We start from the raw sequence: 13,585 nt of genomic DNA, 5'->3' as shown, positions 1-13,585 counted from the left end.
ATTTAAACATTTAGTGTGTGGGTGATTAAACATTGTTCAAATTTTTTTTATTTTTTTCGCGAGTCAGGAAATATTATAAATTTTTTCAAATTTATAATACTACCCATTTTTGGTCACTAGATGGAGCTGTTTGGAGCTAGTTCCCAAAATTGCAGCATTGCAACATTGGGTTAAAAGCTATCGCTCTAGTGAGCTCTCAGCAATCCCCCCTCCTTTATCCTGGCTAGTGCCGGGATAAACGAGGGGTTTGAAAGGTTTAACCTCCTACACTGTGTGTCGCCATTTTTTGAGGTAACCCACAGTGTAGTAGGTTTACATGCAGTAGTAAACACACACAAACACTAACATACATTGAAATCGCTTACCTGCTCCTGCCGCCGCGGCCCGTCCGCTCCCTTTGCTGCCGCTGTTCCATGTGCACTTGTCCGGAAGCCGCGACCGGAAGTAGTAATATTACTGTCCAGCCGCGACTTCCGGTCCACGGGAAAATGGCGCCGGACGGCGCCAATTTCGAATAGGACTGTGTGGGAGCGGCGCATGCGCAGTTCCCACACAGACGCCGTACACGGCAGTCAATGGGACGGGAGCCGTTCGCAGTCCCTATGGGACTGTGGCTGCCGTATTCCATGTCTGTGTGTGTCGTTAATCGACACACACAGAAATGGAACAAAAAATGGCAGCCCCCATAGGGAAGAAAAAGTGTGAAAATAAGAAACAGTAAAACACAAACACACAAATGAAAATAAACGTTTATATTAAGGCACTAACATCTTTAACATATAAACAAATTATTTGTGATGACACTGTTCCTTTAAGGTTTAGTATGGTAAAACATACAATAAAAAAAAGCATTGTATAACTTTGCCCCATTTTATTTATTTTCCCATCCCTACAAAACATACAATATTGTAAATATACATGAAATATGCTTTAGGAATGGCGTATTCAGTAACAGATTTACATCTCAGGAGCCTGTAGGCATAGATTGTATGGTGCTTTACACTCTGCACATGAAGTAGACTACAACTTAAGTCATATATGGCTTAAAAAGTATAGGTGCCCTTCCCCCAGGGCTGGAAATCGAATGGTTCCCAAATCATTATATAATGTTTTTAGTCCAAATGAATTATGGGCTGAGAAAATAAAAAAGGGCACTGCATTTTGTTGTTTATTGAAGTAGACTCTGCTCACTCTTCATGGACCCATTATAAGTCTCTTAGGGGATAGAGATTCTAACAGATCATAAATGATTATGACAAATCATAATGGATTCTTCATATATATAATTGATCCTAGAAAAAAGGAAGCCATGACACCAGCTTGACCAGGACCCTAAATTTTTGGCAAATCTCTATTTGGTCTTGCATACCTTCTTGCCTATAGCTAAATCTTGCCCTTGGGTATTTGTACAAATAAGAGTTATATATTAACTGGTTGCCGACACAGGACGAGTATGCTCGTCCTGAGCGGCGAGCACTTCGCGCATTAGGACGAGCATACTCGTCCTGTGTGACAGCCGTCTGTGCGCACGATCGAGAGAGGGGCAACGGCTGTAATACACAGCCACGGCCCCGCTCTGACAGTGGAGAGAAGAGAAACATCTTCTCTCCGCCGTTAACCCTTTGAACGCCGCGATGACAGCTGATTGCGGCGTTCAAAGAGGGGGGACTGCACATTGATCGCGTCACAGAAAATAACTGTGACGCGATCAAAGCCCACAACTCGTATGGCCAGAATGCCCAGGGTCCATTGAAGGACCCCAGGGCTGTCTGAACATATTTCCTGTTGTTAAGGCATACTGAGGTATGCCCTAACAACTGCCTGTGTACAATCAGTACACAGGCTAATGTACTGGCATATAGATCTATGCCGGTACATTACAGTTACAAAATAAAAATAATAAATCCCTTTATGGGATTAAAAAAAAAAGTTAAATGAATGTAAAAAAAATCAATGATAAATAAATAAATAAAAAGTAAAAAAAATACACAAACACATATTTTTTATAATACATAAACTTTTTAAAATATAAGTCCCAAAACATGAAATAATATAGACATATTTGGTATCGCTACGACCGTAACAACCTGTACAACAAATGTATAACATTATTTATGATGATCGGTGTATGGTGTAAAAAAAAAAATTAAAACTGCAGCGGAACTGCTTTTTTTCTGCATTTTCGCCAAAATAAAAATTTATAGAAATTAAACGATAATGTATTTGTACCAAAAAATGGTACCTACATAAAGTACAACTCGTACCGCAAAAAACAAAGTCTCATACAACTACATCGTACAAAAAATAAAAGAGTTATGAGCGTCGGGATGCAAAGAGGGGAAATGTAAAAAAATTGCTCTGTCCTCTAGGCCAAAATTGGCCGTGTCCTTAAGGGGGTAAACACTTGAGCATTCATCATATACTGGAGATTAATTTATTTTCTTAATACTTTTCTAACATCATAGTTATTATATCAATTTATTGAACAACTTGCTGTTAGCAAGCATCCAGCTATTTTTTCACAAGTTTATTAGTAACCCTGAAATGTGTACAATCCAGCTTAATTGTTTTAGTATTATTTATTATGCATTTCTTCAACCTTGCAGGGTCAAGTATACAGCAAAAAGATGCTCAAGAATTTTGATTTTACCAACCTGTCAAGATTTTTTGCAATCCAAATAATAACCTTCTTTTCTGTACGAATATGCATGCAATTTAGGGGGGATTCACACGAACGTGTATTCTGTCCGTGCGGGCCGCGTGGTTTTCACGCGCCACGCACAGACCAATACAAGTCTATGGGGCAGTACAGACAGTCCGTGCTTTTTGCGCAGCGTTTGTCAGCTGCGCAAAAAACGCGACATGTTCAATATCTCCGCGTATTTCGCGCATCACGCACCCATTGAAGTCAATGGGTGCGTGAAAACCACGCAGGTCACACGGAAGCACTTCCGTGCGAACCGACTGAAACAGCGCACCAGCTGTCAAAAGGATGAATGTAAACAGAAAAACACCACGTGCTTTTCTGTTTCCAAACATCCAAACGGAGTGTCTTTTTAGATGAGCGAACATGGACAACCGAACCGAACTTCACCGGGTTCGGCCGAACTCGTTTTGGCCGAACCCGGCAAAAAAAATTCCGGTACGCGACGTCAGGAGATAGTCACTGTCCAGGGTGCTGAAAGAGTTAAACTTTTTCAGCACCATGGACAGTGACTTCCGATCCCAATATACATGAACCTGTAAAAAAAAAACGAAGTTCTGACTTACCGATAACTCCCGGCTTCTTCCTCCAGTCTGACCTCCCGGGATGACAATTCAGTCCAAGTGACAGCTCCAGCCAATCACAGGCCAAGCACAGGCTACAGCGGTCACATGGACTGCCGCGTCATCCAGGGAGGTGGGGCCCGATGTCAAGAGAGGCGCGTCACCAAGGACGCGTCACCAAGGCAACGGCCGGGAGGGAAGTTCTCGGTAAGTACGAACTTTTTCTTTTTTCTTAACCGGTTGCTGTATATTGTGTTCGGCATTCACTGTCGAGGGTGCTGAAAGAGTTACTGCCGATCAGTTAGCTCTTTCAGCACCTTGGACAGTGACGGGCGTCGACTAGCCTCATCTCTACTAGCTACGCATCATACACGGATGACACACGCAGCTGTCAAATGGTTTTTGCGCGCGCAAAACGCTGCGTTGTTTGCGCGCGCAAAAACGCAACGTTCGTCTGAATCTGCCCTTAGGCAGTTAATAAAATAATGCTGCAAAATAACAAAACCAGATAAATATATTTCAGGGACCGATTTTATAGAGACTTGAACTCAAACTGTTCAGAATGCGTGTTTCATGATTTACAATTTTGTTTGATAATAATCCCTTACACCATGTTTCCTGTCTTTTTATTTCCCAGCTTGTCAGGTATATTGATGTCTATTGATACCTAAGTAAGAGGAAAATCGACTTACTTTCTTCTTCACTAGTGAAGTACATTTCCAAAATGTATGTTTCTATATGTTCAATAATGATCTTTTTAATCTTGAGTGAGTGGATTATTATTTGACATGAGATACAACCAGAACTATAGGGGGTGTAGAGCTGGGAAGTCGCTCTTGGACCTTGGAGCTTCAGGGACCCAGAGGGTACCTCTGACCGATTTCAGGAGAATAGTACTGTACATGATGTGTAATAACTTGGGGGCCCTGTTACAGATTTTGCATTGGGGCCCAAGAGCCTCAAATTCCTCCTCGGCATTCAACATACATACTTCAATACTAGATCAGTTGCCCAGTTTTCTACCATCATAATGTCTGTATGGACTTTATGAACATCGTAATCTGCCTTCTCACTCAGTGTGTCTGTTAAATAATACATACGGATGTAACCATCTTTATCTTGACTCTGATAACTTGTTGCAGCGTGATATCACACAACAAAAGCCATTGACAAGTCATTAAAAAAGTAAAGTTAAAGTTTCTTGACACTGTATATTCAATGTGTTAAAAGTCAAGATAAAGATGACTACATCTGTAGTTGGTTATTAATGATATTCAAAAATTCAAGTTATACAATCATCACAATACAAATATAGATTATGAAATATGTTGATCATGGTCGGAAAGGAAGATTTCAATGAGAAGCAATGTACTGAAAAAGTTGTAGAATTAGTAGAACGGTTATATAAAATAAGTCACTTTAGACAGTTGACTATTCGGCTGCAAATCACTCAGAGGCTTTCAAACTGCTTTAACTTAAAGGAACTTTAAATAAAACAATGGATTATAATTATTCACTTACATGTTTGGCAGTGGTTTCAGCTTTTTAATTCTGTACTTTAATTTCATCTGCTTCTTCTTCCCGGAGGGTATTTATTTTTATTTTTTTATTCATTTTTGTTTACTGATGTGCCCTCATGTTAGCTAAAAAAATGTCACGTTCTTCACAAATTTTTTTTTTATAATTAAATATTGCTTATACAAAATGCAAGTACAAATGCATTCATCTTCTGATTGTGTTGGGCAGTGTATGTTGACTAACGTACTCGAGACAGGCTCTGAGAGAAGGTGCTAGACTTCACCAACAGGGGACATTTTTTTAAGCATAGGATAATGTCATTAAAGCTATCACTGATTCACTGAATGAATTGCTTTTCTTAACGCCACACTCAAGCAAAATATTATCTTAGCTTTTCTGAAGTCACTGTGGCTTATAACGGAAGAAAATGGTTTTAAATTCACCTTCTATCCCGTAAAACTTTAGTATAAAATCTGCTCTAATACTCATACTACATTTTTTTTTAGCGTTTGAACCCCCTAACCAAAGTATCTCAGTCCTGAATGAGCAAATGCTTTTAACATGCATTACAGTTCAACTTCCTTAAGTTTTTTATTTGTTGGGTTACCCAAGTAATTTTCATGACAAATAAGACTATTTTTTTATACCTTATTAGAATCAGATTTTTTTATATATATATTTGAGGGAAAATTATTAAAAATAAAGTACCAAAACAGCGATTTCAATTTAGATTTCATACTTTCAAATCATATAATTTAATAAATACATAAAGTCATTTGGTCGTTTTTGGATCTGTATATTTCTGATTGATAGGATTTCTGGTTGATAGGGCTCGTGATGGGTACATTTTGGGTTGACAATGGTAATGTGTGATTTATTTATGTTTGATCAATTTCATTTTGTGCAACTCGTTTTTGTAAATAAAATAGAGAAATAATGATAATAATATATATATTGCAGTGCTATGCTGCTTCTGTAACTTCCATTAACTTCTATGGGAGTTGCGGAAACAGCACAGAAAACAAGATCGGCTGTTTTTGGAAAAACTGACCACCTCGTCAATCAGTAGCTGAAGCGTCAGCAGCACAAGGTAGGACAAAAGGCGCTGATCTAGAGATAGGTTTGGGTTTCTGAGGTGGGACCCACATCTATCGGCATATACTGTGGATATGCCATAAATGTTAGAGATGGGAATACCTCTTTAAGCTCTAGAAATCCAAAAATGGATCTGAGTTTGCCATTTACTTTTTTAGTAATCCTCTTTAAAACATCAGCAGGTGAGCTGCCCAAGCAGAATTGGATTATAACTAAGTAAAGCCAGAAGTTTCTGTTTAAAAATTATTCAGTCTGTAAGGAAATAATTTGTAGGTCAGAGAAAAAAATGGTCTTTCAAGTTAACACCACATCAGCATACATAGGTAAAGAAAGGTATTGTAGCCTGTATTCAGTTGGTGAAGGTCTGCACCTCCTGTAAAATACTGTTCAAGAGAGATAAAAGGGAAATACATTTAAAACTGGCATTCTGAGGCTCATTTTACTTTCATGGGTTTCTACTTTATAAAACTGCAAAGCTGCAAATCTTCTGAGATTTATTACAGTGACCTCCAAGAAAAAAACACAGTCAGTTATTCCAGGGCTGGACACATGTAAGCACATAGAACTTGGAGGGGCTGTGATGTCAGCTACTTGTATCAGCAATATGATTTTTTGCAAATTAAGCTTTTGGAATGTTTAGCTTAAAAGGGTTTTCCAGTCCCCAAAAATTGATGGCCTACCCTCAGGTTAGGCCATCAATAGCTGATCGGTTGGAGTCTGATTCCCAGGACCCCTGCCGATCAGCTGTTTTGAAAGGGGTGCAGTGCTCATATGAGCGCTGTTTCACCTTAATTTTGTACTTGCTCAGTGTGAATCGTCGACACAGATGTAGTGGTGATTCACAGGTATTGCAGCCTCAATGGGAGAAGAAGGCTGCAATACCTGTGAATCGCCGCTACATGTGTCCCGGAAGTCCCGGGAGTCGGACCTGATAAGCTATTGATGGCCTATCCTGTGGATAGGCCATCAATTTCTAGGGACTGGAAATCCCCTTTAATAAGACTAGACTGTAATGATTATGGGTTGTAGTTCTAGGTATTTCTTAAGCTCACAGGACTCTTTACCTATTAAATATCCTGGAAGCATGATAAAATAGAATATTAGCCAAAGGTCATGTATGTAAAACCGGTATATTACCAGGTATACAGGTATACAAGGTCCTTCTCTTTGTGAGAGCATGTATTTTCTTTTTTTTAAGAAAGGGTCATTAAAATATAAATTTTATTTATGGAATGTCAGCTGTGGATAGAACATCTGGATCCAAAGGCAAGGGAAATGGTGAGGTCATCTATCTAGAATATTGGAGATGGCCTTCTTTTTTTTTTTTCAGGTGGATTTTCCGATCCTAGAGGGGGGAAATTGCTCTGCACTTGCACTGTTGAATTGCATTGCCCCCTTTTTTTTTTATCCTTTGTTGCATCTGCATTATACTGTGTTGTAAATATTATTTTTTTTTTTATTTTTTTTTTAAACATGCATATATTCACCCTAATTTGTTACTAAGAAATAAAAATGTGCAACTGTTTTTTTTTTTTTACTAAGAAATAACAGGTAGCATAGAACATTGGGGAGGACAAGACACAGAGGGTAGGCCAGGAGCGTTCTACCAGATTGGCTTCTATACAATTTTTTACTTAGTGCACCCTAAAATAATCTAGATAATGATGAATTATATTACTGATCGAAATAAGGTAGAGAATGGGATCCTTGGATCTGACTTCAATCTGCTGTTATAGCAAATTGATAGCAAATCCAATAATTCTATACACTACCAATTTTGGACCAGTAATATCATTCAAGATTATCTAGATTCATTTGGGCTGGAATAAGTAGAAAATTCAGTTTGCCGACCACCACTGTATCTTAATACCTGGTCAAGACATAGTGGGATGTTGGCATTCCACCGGGCATCCAGCACCAGCGGCACACGCCCCAACATTGCCCCTTAGCTACAACCGTGCTCTTTAAGCAGTTATTGATGATACCGAAAATGGAGAACCTTTTCTAATTTAATCAAAGCCACAACGATAAATAATATAGAAATTGATAGTTTACACTTACTTTGGTGGCTGCATAACACATACAAGGACTAACCCCTTTTCAGAAAAAAAAAAGTGTTAAAATATAAGATTGTTGTGCAGCACTTTAAAAACACACACTGTCACACATATTATACTTTCTATGTCAAGAAATGTACTTGAATATAACAAGTATTTTCTAGAACCTTAACACATGATCTTATCATGTAGCACTGACTTATATTTGTTTCTAATCTCCATCTGTTCAGTTCTCGTATCCCATTTTTCCATTCCATCATTCTAACACATTTGCTAAGTTAAGATCTCATTGTTCTATTGCACTACATCACAAAAAAAAATCACTCTCTGCAGGTAATGATCATGAAAGTGACCCCTTACTCGTCTCGTTAAAATACTAACCCCATCGTCTCGAATGCAAAAGGGTTTAATTATAAGGATTTCAACTGGTAGTTACACAGAACGAGGATAGAACAAGAAAAAATACACAATGAATAAAACATACCATCTGTTCAAAGCCAGATTCATTAATTAGGTGCTTCACACTTTGGGTTTAAAAATATACATATATTTATAAGCCTCTGAGAATTAGAGAACAAGTCAAACTAAACGTACCAGGAAAACTGGAAAAAAGTCAGTATATGTAAGATCCAATTTGCAAGTAGAGGACTTATTGGTCTACGATGTAAATCTCTGCTAATGCCGTGTCCAAATTGGTTTACATATGATAAATTATGTTTGGCTGTCTTTATATTGCTCAGTCTATTAGGGGCTGACTGTAAATAACTATGGACTTTTGTTAAGAATTATCAGTTGTGGGGTTCCTTGAAATAGATTTTGAGGTCACGGCTAAGTGCTAGACCTTTTGTTTTTAGCTTAACCAGTAGTATGAACATTGTTCATATCCTTGATGAAACATGAGGTCAATATGTAGCATGCAGCATCCTTATCCAATTTTTTTGATCACTTGATGACCATACAGCCTGTCTGGGGTGCCATGTAAAATGAAGTTGTCTCTCCACTGCATGAGTATCTGTGCTAGAGTCATTTAGACATTATTACCAGTCTTAAACTGCACATACACATTAGATTAAAGTCTGCCAAAGCCTTCAATTTCTGGTAAAACCAGCTCAGTTAATGGTAAATGTTAGGTGAAAGAAAGAGTGAGTTGTTGGATTTCATCAAGTCATTGTTTTGATTCCCAGGAGATAAGCAATGAAAGAGATGTCTGGCAACAGCTTATTTCTAAAAAATACATTGGTACCGATTTGTACATATTCTAGTTCTTTACCTGGATGTGAGCCAATGTGAGTTCATATGTCTACAGCTTTCCAACCAAATGTACATCAATCAAGCAGTTAAGCAAAAAAGTAAATGGTTTTGATTCCAAATACTAGTCTTGACATAGTAACATAATTGTTAAAGACACAAGTCCATCAAATTTAACCTAATATACTACTGTGATGATCCAGAGGAAAACCAAAATTTCATATGAAGCCGTTAAAATTGCATCATATTAGAAAATAAATAGTTCAATTTGGCAATCACAATAAATGCCAAAGTTAAGGACCCATCTCCAGTGATCTATTACACATAATTTGTAGTATTATTTCTTACAAGAAATACATATAAAAGTGCGAAATCTTCATAGACAAAAATAATCAATATAATGTTTGTTTTTTAACTGAAATACCGTTTATGTAAAGCTGATAAAGCTAGCTCAAACTTTTAAATACCCTTTTAGGGAATTTTGCGTTATTTAAGGGGGTCCCTTGTTTGGGACCTTCACCAATTAGCTAGAGCTAAAACAGTCTACAGAGAGATGATCTTTCTCACTGGATGACCCAGCATGTCTGTGTATTATATGGACAGCCAATTTATTTCAGTGGGCACCATGTACTGCTTCCTTTCTCCTGTGGTGGCTCTGGGGGGAAATGAACACTTGTTGGCGAGTACCACTGCAGGTTACAGCTGATCAGTGGGACAACCTGAGAAGCTTATTTTGGGGGAACCCTACTAATAAACAAGGATTGAAAAAAGTGGACAACCCCTTGACACATCAAGAAACAACAACAGTTAAAATCCAAAGCAATAAATCTTACAAGCTAACAAAATTGAAAAAATGTAGTGTGTATCAATTATCTTTTACTATTAAGTTTCAAGCTGCCTCTTGAATGAAAAAACTGTTCTCCGACAGCTTCATGGCTAATACCAAGTATCAATCCAGAGTGGCATAGATTGGACTGGATTGGACTTCTGAGTTGTGGAAAAATCATGCTTTACCCTCTGGTTGAATAGATGTGATTTCCAGCAGCCATGTTCCTAAATATATTGAAAAGTATGAAAGCTGTTATAGGTACAAATTCAATAATATTTCCATTACGATACCCATGCTTTTGGAATGTAGTCCCACAAGTACGTACATGCTGCATGGATGTTACTTGTGAGTGTCCACATATGGTTGGCCATGTACTGTAGTGTTTATACTTTTTTGAAAAATTCAAGTTAAATTTTGGAAAATAAGAAAACGTGAATCTTTTTTAAACGAATTAAAGTATTTCATCTACTGCTCAAGGCACAAAACATGAGTAAATCCTTTAATAGATTGATCAGCATGTTTTACCATGCTTTGGCAGATCTCTAAGTTTCCAATTAGTATATGTGTCTTCCAACTAAGAGTAGCATAGCTAATATATTCTCTTGTGTTTTTATTTTTCTTTCTGTAATCAGAAACTAGTGCCGATGGCTTCGACCTTTCCTGTCAGGTCATGAAATACAATGAGCTCTCCAACTTCCCCAACATTTCAGGTAATCAGAAAAATGCATCAGCTTTGTCTAAGCGTTTCCTGCTAGTCTTTCGAAAAGAGGCACAAAATTAGCATATTCTGAGTTTATGAAGACAGGATAACAACATTCTGCCATTAACTAGTTCACAACCAAGCATTTTTCCCTTGGGCTCAGATATATCCAATACTTTAAAATACAGAAAAATATGCAGGGAAATTTCAAAAGTATTAATGAAGCAACCAAGGAGCTGAATGATAAGGGGTTCTTGAGAGCCCTTTTGCTGGATTGTAGATCAACTTTGCATGTTATGCTGCCTGAAGTCTCATCAGAAGTGATTTTCTTCAACATCCTATTAAAATGTCCTTTCTTGACCTTGCTGTTTATAAAGCCTTAGACATCGAAGATCAGAAAATGTACTTTTATTAGGTTTTTAACTCCGTTGCGCAGACGGCTTTGGTTTACTTCGATCATTTGTTAATAGTTTAAATGTGCTTTTGAACTGTCAGATGTAAAAATGAGAATTTAGAATGCTCTTTGTAAAGGAATGACTTAAGTCTGAAAAAAAATGTTTATAAAACTTGGCAAAATTAAGTTTGCAAACCTAGAAAAATATTCAAAGTGAGTAAAGTTTGTAGTAGTCACCTGACAAACAAAGCATTTCCTAGAACAAAAAAAATTAAAAAAAATAAAGAGGGGTTTAGAGTGAAAGGTGATTCTTATTAAATCATGGCATGTTGGAGAAGAACATGTTCCAGAGAGGAGTTAGGGTGGTGGGGCCACTGATCTGCATTGATGGGATGATGAAAGGTTTAAAGGTGAAAATGAAGTGGAATAGGAGGATGTAATGTTTCTGCAGAGGTCTGAACCTAGAAACCTGGGTTCCCAGGAGTGCAACCCTTTTCTCTAGGCTGATGCAAGAAGCACATTTGTTCTTGTTTTGCATTTATTTTGTCATTCTCAGCAATCTCCTTGCCTACATAAAGCATTTAAGCAAAACCTACAATTACCTCTAACTAAACCATAAAGGTCTCTTCATAAGTACATATCAAAACCTACATGCAAATGTAAAACTAAGGATATAATGCCCAATGTATATACCAATAATATCTTTATTAAATATAAATAACAATTGTATCAAAAGAACACAGTTAAAAAGGTGAGAAGAACAATATGGACAGGATCTCCTGTCATCCTGAGACTCGTCCTTGATATTGCCTAGTAATTTGATATTACCTTACTTGCCATTGCTTATCATCTCTGTCCAATAATGAATGCTCACCATTGCTAAGGGCAGCTAGCCCTAACAGCTCATGGTTCTAGGCTAGAGACAGGTTGTTCCTTAAGAAAGACATGCCTTAGTATGAAGTCTCAACACCAGTTGGGCACCAGTTGAGGTTTAGTAAATCACTTGCTGCTACTACTAGAGACTGAAAAAGGCTATCGCTTGACGTTGGCTGCTTGGTCCAGGATCACTACACAGGGGTGCTGCAGATGATTGTGCCATTTTGTGGGTGAGACATTTATGCCCAACTTCCCTTTGATTTTGGTCTACTAACATACTACAGGTATAGGCAGGGATAATCTTTTAGCATGAAGAAGTTATTCTGCTTTGATTTATTAGTTAGAGGGATTGGGCTGTTTGTTAGTTTTGGGTTCATTTCTGTAGATACGTTATTACAGCAAAGGCTTAGTCTTCTTTACATTGTTCTAAATAAAATGCCATAAGACATTTAAGGCATTTCATGCATAAGGAGAAGATAAATGCCTAGACTGCATACAGTATGAGAAGGCAGTGCAGACAACATAGCCAGACTACTGTGCATAAATTTTTTGATTACATGGCATTAAAATGTGAAATGGTGCTAGGTGGCAAAACAAATGGCTACGCTAGACTTGTTTTGGAAAACCCGGAAGTCAAAGGAGGCTTATTGGTACTGGACCTTCAGATGACTTTTTAAGTGATTAGCTTGAGCGCTCTACCTGAGACCTTCTCTCCCTGTATGGCTACTGGGCCTCCTTTCTAAGGTCACATTTCTGGGTCTGCCTATAACTGAAAGATGGAGGATCCAACATTTTATAGGTGGCCTTGTAATAACTAGGTTGTAAGGATAAAAGGCATAACCTGGAGTTGCTAGGACAACAATGCAAAATCCACAAAGTACCAGAATAATAAATGCAATAATATCACAGTACAGAGATGATAAACACATTGATATCACAATACAGATATAATAAACAGTTGTGCATGTACATGAATAATACAAATAGTCATGTCAAAGGACAGGAGGAATACCTACAGTGATGTTTCAGTACATGGATAAAAAACACTGTATAGAGAAGGGTTGTTGCACACACTAATGTCACACTGTATCCCGGTACAGGGATGAGGTAAAGACATCACAAAACAGGAACAATGAACAAAGTGATGTCACAGTACATTGATAAAAAAACACAGTGGAGTCATAGGAAAGGGATATTGCACGTAGTGATTTCATTGTATGGAAATAATTAACATAGTGATGTCATAACTAATGGCTTAGGTCCACAGTGATGTCATAGAACAGGGACAATGTCATCGAATGGGAATAATAAACAATATAGAGATAGAAAAAACAATGATATTCCTTATTGTAGTAGAGTGGCCAATGAACTCCCCCTCAGGCCTTCAGGCCCAGGTGCCACAACAAACACTGTAAACCCCCAAAGTTTAACTCCTGGTAAAGATGCTTCAAACAGTATGACAGGTAAAAACACATCTGCACAATATCCCGGAAAATTCGGAAAATTTTACAGATGAGTTTGATTCAAAATAGGTTCTCGTGTTGAGCATAAGATTGCCTATGGTGGCCGTACATTATTATACCTGATTATATTGTTTGAGA

General features: G+C 37.7%; 1 long non-coding RNA gene across 1 annotated transcript; it reads right to left on the bottom strand.

Annotated features, from left to right (window-relative positions):
* Positions 1-10,041: 10,041 nt before the first annotated feature.
* On the bottom strand, positions 10,042-13,069 carry LOC142750942 (uncharacterized). The gene is made up of 2 exons (XR_012882644.1): positions 13,001-13,069; positions 10,042-10,238 (listed from the first exon to the last, which is right to left on the bottom strand). It is a non-coding gene; the product is annotated as an uncharacterized LOC142750942 (long non-coding RNA).
* Between the last annotated feature and the right edge of the window lie 516 nt (positions 13,070-13,585).

Source organism: Rhinoderma darwinii, chromosome 3 (genome assembly GCF_050947455.1).
Source record: "Rhinoderma darwinii isolate aRhiDar2 chromosome 3, aRhiDar2.hap1, whole genome shotgun sequence".
Taxonomy (NCBI): Eukaryota; Metazoa; Chordata; class Amphibia; order Anura; family Rhinodermatidae; genus Rhinoderma; species Rhinoderma darwinii.
Note: the sequence above shows the minus strand (reverse complement) of the source record. Positions and strands in the feature narration are given on the sequence as shown.